Here is a 12,143-nt window from a genome sequence, read left to right as displayed (position 1 = left end):
ACTAGCCTGTTCCCTTGTGGATTGCTAGGTAGCCAATCCCTTGTGAACTGGTGAGATTAGGCAATCACTTTATGGATTGAAATATAGCCACTACCCTTGTGGATAAGCTAAAATGCCCCATTCACATATCCCTGCCCATTTACATGGCAATGTCAAACTATGGCTACGAAAGTGATATTGAAAGATAAACTAAACAGCTGATTTCAATGGTAAGGGGTTTCTCCCCCTCCACAAAATAGGAAAGAAAGTATTCCAATATTACACAACTATTTTTAGGGAAAAAAAACGATAAAACATTTCCAAATATTTCTTGTGGAACATTATTCTATATTGGTATGAGAAACAAAACCCTGATACTGTTGTGTACCTTTAATTCAAAACCAACTCATAGCTAACTCTCCAGTAGGGTTTCAGAGGTAGTGAATTGCACAGGAGAAGATTTCCCATTGTAGCTTTGTGTTGCCAGTGCAATTCCTTACCACTAGCCTAGCAGAACTCCTTTAAAAAAGCTGTAAGAGAATAATTCTATACACCAATAAACTTTGTGAATATAACTGCAAACATTTTTAAAACACCATTTATAAACTGCCTCAAGAAAAACATTTTTTAAATAATATATAATTTCAAAGTGTATTTTGGCACAAGACCTATACTCATTAAATTATAAAACACTGCTGAGAAAGAAAGTTGCAGCAAGCTGAGGTATGGATGGATAGATAGAGAGATAGATAGAGAGAGAGATAAACAGATAAATATCAATATAATCCTCCCTACACAAGTCACAAATGAACAAATGCTCATGGCCACATTACTTAGACCTGAAAAGTGAAATCAAAATAAGATGAATACATATATTTTGTTACATAAACAAATACAACAGTACTCCAAAATTTTTAAAAGATCAGAAGACAAAAAAAAATTCTAAACTTTTAAAAGAAGCAATACTAATCTATAGCACCGAAAAAAAGGGGGGCAGGTGGCTGTATCTGATTTTTACCAACTTCACAAAGGGAACTGTCCTGTCATAACATCAACACCCCAAAAACAATTCCCATGAGGTCAAATGTGTTCTCCCACACTCCCTTATCTCTTCCTACTCATCCCAACTGCAAATGTACTGCTTTTTTTGTTATTATTAGTTGTCAAAGATGACTATGACCGATAGAAACTCTTATGAAACAACCGATGAACTCTTATGAAGAACAGATCTAAACCTCATCCTATTCTGTGCCATTCTCACACTTCTGACACAATAAAGCTTACTGGTTTACTAGGTTCTACAACTAATATGATAGCTCACAGACCACACAGAATTATATTGGGACGTCGAAAGTTTATAATCTAGCTTGGTAGCAGAATATACTCAGGACAACTTCCAAAATGTGCTTACAGGTGCCTCAGCCTTGAGCGTCTTGGCTTTAGGCCAGTGTTAAAAATTCTCTACTATGTAAATATTGATTCTCCCATCTCTACTTCCCCCTCCACCCTACCTCCAGTCTTCCAACAAACTTAGGCAAAAAGTTGTTAGATATGGTCCAATGATATAGCAATCCCAAGGCCCGCTCCATCTCATGACAAGTCTCTAGTTCTGAGCTGTAGCTGCTAAAGCTGTTGTTCCCAAAGGCCCTAGTCTGAATGGCACAAGACTCTCTGGTCCCGAAGGACACATGACATTCTCTCGCCTTTCCCTTGCTGTGAGGTTTCTTCTATTCTGCTGCTGGATTGCAGGGCTAACCAATCCCCATGTGGATTAGTGAGACTAACGAATCTTTGTGGACTTCTGAGATTAGCCAATCCCCTTGGAGATAATTTAACACACCCTATTCATATATTACACCCTGCATCTATTCACATGGTAAAGTAAAATTCAGGGTAGGAAAACCATTTTATCACTAAACTTTTTACATGACAAGTGTAGAAAACATATCAATGGTTGCCTGATTTCAGGGTCTGAGAAGATTAGAAAAAGAAACAAGAATACCCTTTGGAATGAGAGAAGTTCAATATCTTGACTGTATTTGTCAATTGTCATCTTAAAAAATGTGCACTTTCCATCATATGTAAATTATATATCAATAATGTTTATATTAATAAAGAAAATGTAATAGTCTGCTGTCAGGGACCTCTCCATAGTACTGAAGAGCAACGACTTTAGTCTGGAGACTAAGATGCACCTGATCCAGGCCATAGTCTTCACAATTGCTTGTTATGGATCAGACAGCTGGACAATGATTGGGGATGATAGAATGATAGAGAATTGATGCTTTTGAGCTGTAGTGCTGGAATGGACAGCTAGGACAACAAACAGAATTGTTCTGGAGCAAGTGAAACCAGGATGCTTCTTGGAGGCAAGGATTCTGAAACTTCATCTGGCATACTTAGGACATGTTACAAGGAGGGACCCATCCTTGGAGAGGGACATCATGTTTGGGAGGGTGGAGGGACAGTGTAAGAGAGGAAGATCCTGATGAGATGAATTGATTCAGTTATTGGGGTAGCTGGGGTAGGTGTGTCAGAAACAGTAAGGTTGGCACAGTATAGAGCAGGGTTTAGAGCTCTTGTACATAAGGTCAGTATGAGTCACAAGAGACTTGAGAGCACATAACAACAATTGTCTATTAGTTGATATCTGCTTTATTTTGAGAAATCTTAAAATACCCCAAACTCTTGAGTTATGGTTGTATTGTTATGTGCCATAAAGCTATAATGACCTTATAGCAATAAACCTTGCCCTTTCCTGAGCCAGGCCCACTGTCTCTGACATATCTACCCCCATTATCCTGCTTGATATGTCAATTCATTTCAGGAGAGATCTTCCTCTCCTGCACTGTCCTTCCACACTTTTAAACATGTGCTCCTCAAAAGACTGGTCCCTCCTGGCCATGTGCTCAAATTATGTGAGACAGAGCTTCAAAACTTTTGCTTCCAAAGAACAGCTTAATTTTACCCTCTTCAAAACAGACATTTTGTTCGGCAGCCCACGGGATAATCAAAACTCTTCTCCAACACCACAAATCAAAGGTTCTTATTATTTTCTGTCATCCTTAGGCATTATTCAGCTCTCTGATGCATAGCAAGTACTTGCAAAGACCATAGCCTGAATCAGGCACATCTTAAGTTTCTGTATTGACATCATTGCTCTTTAATATTTTAGAGAGGTCCCTGACAGCAGATTTCCCCAGTGCAATTTGACTTTTGATTTCCTGTCTGCTGGTGCCAAGACTGTTGATTTTGGAGCGAATCAAGCTGAAATTGTTAACAATCTCAATTTCGCTGGCACCCCAAATGTTTGCTGTTGGATTCTCACAGCTGCTTTGCTGGAGAAATATGGGAGATATCATACTGTGCATTTTACTGCTTCTAAAAACTCATTGAGGGGTCAAATATGAGTTGGATCAGACTTGATAGTATAAAACACAGCACCAATCTGAATTGCAACTATAGGTTCAAACACATAAAGATCATGAGGATGATACAGGACAGTGCAAGGTTCAAATTTGATTTTCACAGGGTCATTTTGAGTTGTAGCCAATGAGAAGAAACAACATGCCATCACTGAGTGAATAGAGTGTGTACTCCTTACTTGTTGTTGTCGTTATGTGCCATCGAGTTGCTTGCAACTCATAGAAAATCCAAAGTACAATAGTTCTGAAACCTACTTCACCCTGAGTCAGTCACACTGACTCTGATACACCTACCCCTCTTACACCAGTTACTGTGTCATTCCATCTCATCTAGAATCTTCCTCTCCTTAGCTGCCTCTCCTTAGCATGATGTCCTTCTCCAAGAACTGTCCCCTCCTGGCCACATGCCCAAAGTATTTGAAAGAGAGCTTCAAAATACCCTCTCCGGAATAAACCTGTTCTCTTGATAGTGAGTGATATTTTCAATACTCTTCATCAGCGTCACAACTTAAAGGCACCAAATCTTTCTCTGTCATCATTGGTCATTGCTCAGCTCTCTGATGCATAGCAAGTAATTTTGAAGACCTGAATTTGGTGCACCTTAGTCTCAAGATTGACCCTAATAGCAGCCTTCCCCTGAGCAAAACATCTTTTTTTTTCTATATTTTATTAATTTTCATAAGCATTTACAGAGATTTTGGGTTTCCATTCATTCATTGTTGCACTATTCTCTCTACCCTCCTCCCAGTTTGTTCTTGTCCAAATGCCACAGTGCTTGTCAAAGCCAGTTCTGATTAATCTTCTTTGTCAGTGTGTCCTTTGCCATTCCCTATCACTCCTCCCTGAGAGAGACTTCACCCTGAGTCATAAGGAAAAGGGGATGGCGTATTCTCTTAGCTACTTCCTGCTGACAAGGGACGCTGTGGGTTTCAGGGCGAAGATCTTCTCTCACTACTCTAAAGGGCCCCTTTGGCAGTAGGAAACACATAGACTATTATGGAGATTGATTTTGGAATTTAGATGCACTCTTATTGATTGTGATTTAACTCTGTATGAAAAATCTGTATTAAAATTATTTACTATTACATACAAATAAAAATCTTCAAGATAAAACAATGTGTTAGCTTCCATTTAGTTTATCCTGACTTATATCAACCCTATGTACAGCAGAATGAAACTTTCCAATCTGTACAGTTTCTATTGGATATAAGCCCATTGTTACCTTCACTATGCCAATTCATCTCACTGAGGATCTTCTCTTTCGCTTATCCTCCACTTTCCCCAGCTTGAAGTATTTTTCTGGGGAGTTGTTCTTCCTAATAACATGCCCAAAATACGTGAGGTGAAATTATAACCATCTTCTTCTCTATGGGTCACTTAGATTGCACTTTTTCCAGAACAGAACAGATTTATTTGTTTTTTTCTTTTCTTTTTAATGGTGATGTTTTGGTTTGTTTGGAGGTTTTTTAATTGTCACTTTCATGAAAGTTTACAAACATATTTGTTTCATTCATTCATTCCCCAATTAATTTCATAATACTTTTCCTGTTGCAGGCCTTTACTTGACACACATTATATCTTCTTGTTCATTCCTTTCATACTGTCCTTCCATTCACCTCTATCCATTTATTTTGGCTATATTCTCCTTCCACATAGGTATCCTACTATTATAACTGTAGTCTTATGCAATCACTTTGTGATTGAAGTATTTCACTCAGCATAATGTCTTCCAGACTTATTCTTGTGTCGTGTTTTACTAGTTCATTATTTTCCAATTTTATGTAATATTATTTTATGTGGATAATTACGCGTGTTTAGGGCTCTTGCACATAAAGTCGCTGTGAGTCACGAGAGACTCGATGACACATAACAACAACATACCATTGTTTCTCTACACATTTTTTAATTAGTGGGACTTGGACTGTGTCTATCTCTTTGCTACTGTGAATGATGTTGCAGTAAATAAGAGGATGTATCACAGCTTTGATTTCTTTGGAGTATATTCCTTGCAGTGAGATGTTACTGTTGTTGTGAGGTGCCATTAGGTATGATTCATGGTGACCCTACAAAGAATGTATCTGAATAGTGTCCTATCCTGTGTTATCCTCACAATCTTTGAAACATTCAAGCCCATTGCCACAGTTACAGTTCAACCTACTTGGTTGAGGATCTTCCCCTTTTTTTGCTGCCCTCCACCCTTCCAAGCATGATGTCCCTATCCAAAGAATAATCTCTCCTACTAGCATGCCTGAGGTATGTGAGACAAAGCTTTGTTATTCCCACCAAAAGGCATTCCGGCTGCACCTTTTCCAAGATATTTCTGTGTTCTTTCGGCAGTCCATGGGATCTTCAGCACTCTTCTCCAATGCCACAATTCAAAGACATAAAAAGCTCAGTCAAATGGTATTTCCATTTTCAGCATTGGAAGGAAGGGCCAGATTGCCTTCCATAGTGGTTGTCCCATTTTGCATTCCCACCAGTAGTTGCCAACATTTGTTGTTTGCTATCCTGTTGAAATTTTCTGTTGTTGCTGGGTTGAGATGATATTTCATTATTGTTTCTGTCTGCTAGCTAGTGACTTTGAGTATTTTATCACGTGTTTGTTGGCCTTCTGACCTTATTCTTTGGTGAAGCTTCTATTCATTCATTCTGCCCATTTTGTGATTGGGTTGTTTTTCATTTTTCTTGCTGAGGTGCTAAAGTATTCCATAATATTTAGATATGAGTCCCTGTTTAGATATGTCACTTTCAATTATTTATTAATTAAGTCTATGGGCTTACTTTTTATTCTATTAATGAAGTTTTTTGTGCACAAAGGGATTTGATTTTTAAAAGAGCCCATTAATCTCTTTATCCTCTTTTGCTTGTGGGTTTTGGTTATTCCTCAAAGTAAGTTCATGACATGGATTAGGACTTTTGGATTTGTGCCTATTTTTCTCTGATATTCAATGGTGTTTGCCAGCACCACAGTTCAAAGACATCAGCTCTTACATCTTTTTTAGTCATTGTCTAATGCTCCCATGCATCTGTAGCAACTGAAAAAAATTACTCTGTTGATATATGAAATGCTATTGTTTCCAGGACTAGTTTCCAGTATCAAAAAATCAAGCAAGCAACCACACTGACAAGTGAGTAGTGGAAAGAATGAATAATAACGGAAAACTGACTAAATGAATATTAATCTTTGAAATTCCTTAATACATTGTTTTCTACACACGTTCATCAATTTGTTTTACTTTTACATTTGAAACTGAAAATTTGAAATTAAAAAAATTATCATTATTTTAAATACATACAGTGTTTACTAGATCTGATTATTGTTGTTATCTGCCATCTAGTCATCTGCAATTCATAAGAACTCTGTGTAGACTAGCTCTGAACCTTGCCAGTCTCCCTATCTCCAACACAGCTACTCCTACTACTCCAGTCATTGTGTCAATCCATCTCATCCAGGGTCTTCCTCTCCTACACTGTCCCTCCACCGTTCCAAGCATGATGTCCTTCTCCAAAGACTGGCTACCTCTTGGCAACATACCCAAAGTATGAGAGATGGAGCATCAAAATCCTTGCATCCAAGGAGTAGTTTGCTTTTACCCTCAGACCTGTTTGTTCTCTCGGCAATCCATGGTATGTTCAATATTATTCTCCAGCGCCACATTTCAAAGGCATTGCTTCTTCTGTCATCCTTTGTTATTATTCAGCTCTCTGATACATAGCAAGCTATTGTGAATGCCATGGCCTGAATCAAGCACATCTTAGTCTCTGGAATGACACCATTAACATCTTTGTTCCTTAGCACTTTGGAGAGGTTACTAACAGATTTCCCTAATGCAATTTGTATTTGAGTTCGTGACTGCTAGTGTGAAGTGTAGGAATTGTGGAGCTGAACAAGACGAAATTGTTAAAATCCTCAATCTCTTCTTCGTCTATCATGGGGCTGTCAAATGGTCCAACTGTGAGAATCTTTGTCTTTTTAATATTGAGCTTCAATCCATATTGAAGACTATAGTCCTTTAGCTAATGGAGCGAACATTTCAGGTTCTCCTTAGATCTATCAAGCAATGTGCGTTATCTTCATAACTCAGGTTGTTGATGTGTCTTCCTCCAAATCTGATGTCACATTCTTCTTCATAAATTCCAGCCTCTCAAATGATTTTTTTTCCACATTCAGATTAAGAAGATATGGAAACAGGATGCATACCTGATGCACTCCTTTCCTTATTTTGAAGGAGTGAAGTCCTCTCTTCTGAGGACTGCTTCCCGATCCATGTAAAAAGATCTAATTAGGTTGCTATAAATAAAGTGATTCTACTGGTTTTTAATGGATGCAGGTAAATACAAATTGTTGTTGGCATATCTTGTTGAGTCAGACTCCTAGGTTTTCAGAGACTTAAATCACATGAGAGAAATTTGCTCATTTTTGTATCATTGAATAACTAATGTATTTGAACATTTTGCTTTTGATTTAAAGTATAAGTACTTACCCACTACACTATCAGAGATCTTTAAGAAACCAAACACTTAGATATTTTATGTAGACAACACTTTTGGCACCAGCAGCCAGGAAATTAGAGGGTATATTGCAATGGGAAAGTCTATGGTTAGGGACATCTCCAAAGTACTAAAAAGCAATGATGTCACTACGGAGACTAAAGTGCACCTGATACAGGCCATGGTCTTTGCAATCACTTGCTATGCATCAGAGAGCTGGACAATGACTAGGGAGGATAGAAGGAGAATTGATGCCTTAGAGCTGTGGTGCTGGAGAAGAGTATTGAATATACTATGGACTGCTAAGAAAATGAACAGGTTCATCGTGGAGAGGGTTAAACTGGGCTGCTCCTTGGAGGCAAGGATTTTGAAGTTTCATCTGACAAACTTTGGACATGTTGCAAGGAGGGACCAGTCCTTGGAGAGGGACGTCATGCTTGGGAGGGTGGAGGGACAGCACAAGAAAGCAAGACCCTCTATGAGGTGGATAGATTCAGTGACTGGGGTAATGGAAGTAGGTGTGTCAGAGACAGTGAGATTAGCACAGGACAGAGGCGGGTTTAGGGCTATTGAACATAGGGGTCACTATGAGTCTCAGGGAACTTGATGGCATATAACAACAACATATAAAAATAGTGCATTCTAGAAAAGTACATTGATATTTTGGGGGTTTTTTTTGCCTTTTTTGGGTTAGAACCTCAAAATTGTCCCAAAGTTTACTGTTCCATAGATTTTCAGATGCAGTTAATTGCATGGTAGGAGATTGCCAATTCTTTTCCCATTAAGCAGCAGGTAGACTTAAACCATGTGCCTTCAGGATTACAGAACAGTTTTTTGCCACTAGACCACAATTTTAATATATTTTATTGTTTTGTTTTTACTAAATATATTTTTAAGTAACAAATGTTGTTAAGTACACACATGCAAAAAATGTGGTTACCAACATATTACCATACTTAATGCATTTTGTCATTCTGAGAAAAGTAATAATTAAAATTCATCTGTCATACATTTGTAACCAACTTATAGATGACACTCCAGTGAATTTTCAGAACCTGCAAATCCCATTGGAGGAGACTGGTCATTTTCTCCAGAAGAATTGCTGGTTGATTTGAACTGCCTGCCTTTGGGTTGGCAGCACAACTCCTCATACCTTAGACTAATCCATACATTGGATACTACTATTTATAATAAATCTGATTCTGTTCTCTTATAGCAAAAACACATGCTTCATGCATGAAACTAAATTAATAATTTTAAATACACTTTCTAAACAGTCTCAAATACAATTCACTTAATGAAAATTATCACAGTGAAAAATAACTGAAATGACATTATGGCCAGTATAAATTGAGGTTTGTACCAGAAGTTAAAAAAAGATTGTGTTATAATTCTGAAAACAATTATCTTAAGAGGTCTTAATAACAAAAAGGCAATAAAGCCATTATAGTCACCCTCAAGAGTGTTACCTTTCACCTTATTATTGAACTACTAAAATAAAACACCAAAAGTATGCTGTTAGCTCAGTGACCTCTCAATTAGTTAACATGAATGCTTTGTGTTCTGAGGAAAGGTCAAAACACCAAGTCAACAGAAGATCAAAAAGGTTTGAGGCATAAATAGCATATATCATGTAATTTTCAAAGAGGTTATGACCTGATTCAATCATAAACAAAATATAAAAACAGATTTTAAATTTCCTTTCAAAATGGTGTGAAATTTTAAAAATCCATTGTAATAACTTTTATTTGTTATTATTGCATCTCAGTTTTTAAATCTTTGCAGAAAACATGGACTTCATATAAACATCCTCATGTGCACAAGCTGAATAAAAATCTCTAAATGGCAATACACATTTACATTTAGTTTTAGATTATCAATATTCATAAATACTACCCTCTGCTGTGTTCTAAATTTATACGCATATCACAAATTAGTTGTAAACTCTTCAAGATCATGTGCATATAGTCTTGCTGTCAATGAGTGACTTAAAATAAAAAATCAATTTTCTCTCCTCTACATGAGATATGTATATTATTAAGTTAATGCAATATTTGTTACATTTCACATTCGGTTTGGAAGAAAGGATCCACTATTATCTATTTTCTTTTGATTGGAGAACAGTATAAATTTTCTCAACATTACAATAGTCCATTTTATGCTTAAATGAAAAACTATTTATGGAAAGGAACAATCTCATATATAAAATGATGGATAAGATCTTAAATGAGTGAGTAAAAAATGGACACATCGACATGTAAAAAGTGGACATGGGGTACTCTTTTACATTCTTAAGCCAACCCAGGTAAATTTTACATTTAAAACTAGCATTTATGAATATAATCTTCATTCATTATTTTGTTTCATTTTCTCAGATGTATCTCACATTAACAAAATATTAATCTAAAAATAGAGCAAACATTGACTGGTGAAACTGTCCATAGTCCTGACATAATTGTGAAACTATTAAGCCTGAAATGCTGATTCAGGGTATATGGGATAATGTCTCTTAGAAACTAATTCCAGTTGAGACTTTGTGAAAACTTAATAACATAATCTCTGCTTACCAAAAATCATCCTTAATAAAACTTAGTACTTATAATAACTTCTAGGGTAAAAATTTATGATAATCATTAAGAAAGGGAAAAAAAGATTCATGAGCTTTTTCTTCCTGTTAATTTCACTTTTTAAAAGAATAATAACTCTACAGGTAGATAAAGTAATTTGATTACCTTATCCACTCAGTTTGTGGAATCACTTAAAGCAGCTGCTTAATTCCAATTGTAGATTCTTTCAAGATTATCCATTTTGTTCATTTGATATCATAACAATTAACAGATATTGTTCACTAAAAGTCTAGGTACTTTTTTTAAAAAAATTATGGTTAATCTGACATTTAGTTGTTAAATCATATATAATGTGATCATAAACAGCATAAAAGATTTGTGTTGCTACTCGGAAGACACTGTGTTCGAATCCACTGTCTATTCCAGGGCGAGAGGGACAATCTTCCATGGTGTGATTTATTGCCTCTGAAAAGGCTCTGGAAGGTCAGCTCTCAGGTGATTCTTACTCAACAGTACAGAACAACAACAACAATGCAAGGTGATTCTTACAAAGTTTGTGCATAAAACCAATATAGTCAATAAAAATGGAAACAACTATATTTTCTCTGAGACTGATATACTGGAGATTTTTTTTAAGCCTCATGTTCTACAGTGTTGAATATCAGTTATTTTAATTTGATGTTGTTACTCACTTTGCATCACAATTATTATTTAGTGGTTTGATCGGCTTCAACAGTTGTTTGCATGTTTTCAAAATGGCTGCCAATTAGGAAGGACAAATTTTAACACATTTGCCTCCTTTCAGAGTATTTCATGTGTATACAAAATGTAAAGAAAAAAATTATTATTGCATCGTAGGATCTTCTCGGTTTAACTAAAGTGAGTAAAATATTATGAAAGATGAGAAATTAATTTTCTAAATGAGTTTCTTCCTTAACACTTAGTAAAGTGGTGTATAGAAAAGTACTCAATTGACGTCAAGTTTCTTGCTTTTACGGAGAATATTTTGTCTGAAATCTAATGCAAGGAAATCTAGCTAAGGTTAGATGTTGAATGTGTTAGGAAGTATTTCTACTGACAGATTTTTTTTCTCTTTAAAGTTACAATGTTCTGATGTCTAGACTATCATGTTCCATGCATTTATGGGTTTTATTGTACACTTTGATGGCAAAATTTGCATAAAAGTAATTTTTTGTCTTTCCTTATTTCATGCAATTAACTCTCAGATCATATATGTATCTATATTTAGACTAAGAAACTTATAAAATTATAAGAAAGATATAAATTACTAGCTATGAATATATGTACATATAATATACAGATACTTAAAATAAGTGTGTGTTTAAATATACAAAATTTCATAGTTATAAATATGTAAACAACACATGGTATATAGATAAACACAAAAATTACTTATAAAATCTTGCAGAATGAATTCTCAAGATCATTAATTTTAGTGTCTTTCATGTATTGTCTAAGTAATGTTATTAAAAACATAAGTTTCTTTTGAATATTAACTTATTTAACTTTTATTAAGTGAAGATTTCATGTTTTAAAGTAAAAAACCAACAATTCTTCAGTAATAGGGAAAAAAAGAGAGATAATGAGAATCTGAATATGTTTTTATTTGTCATCCAGAAAAAAACTTCTAAAAATCTAATTTTTTCTAAATTAATCTTCT

Source organism: Elephantulus edwardii, unplaced genomic scaffold (assembly GCF_000299155.1).
Source record: "Elephantulus edwardii isolate Elephantulus edwardi_28Jun2011 unplaced genomic scaffold, EleEdw1.0 scaffold00043, whole genome shotgun sequence".
Classification (NCBI taxonomy): domain Eukaryota; kingdom Metazoa; phylum Chordata; class Mammalia; order Macroscelidea; family Macroscelididae; genus Elephantulus; species Elephantulus edwardii.
This window is presented reverse-complemented; position numbering follows the sequence as displayed.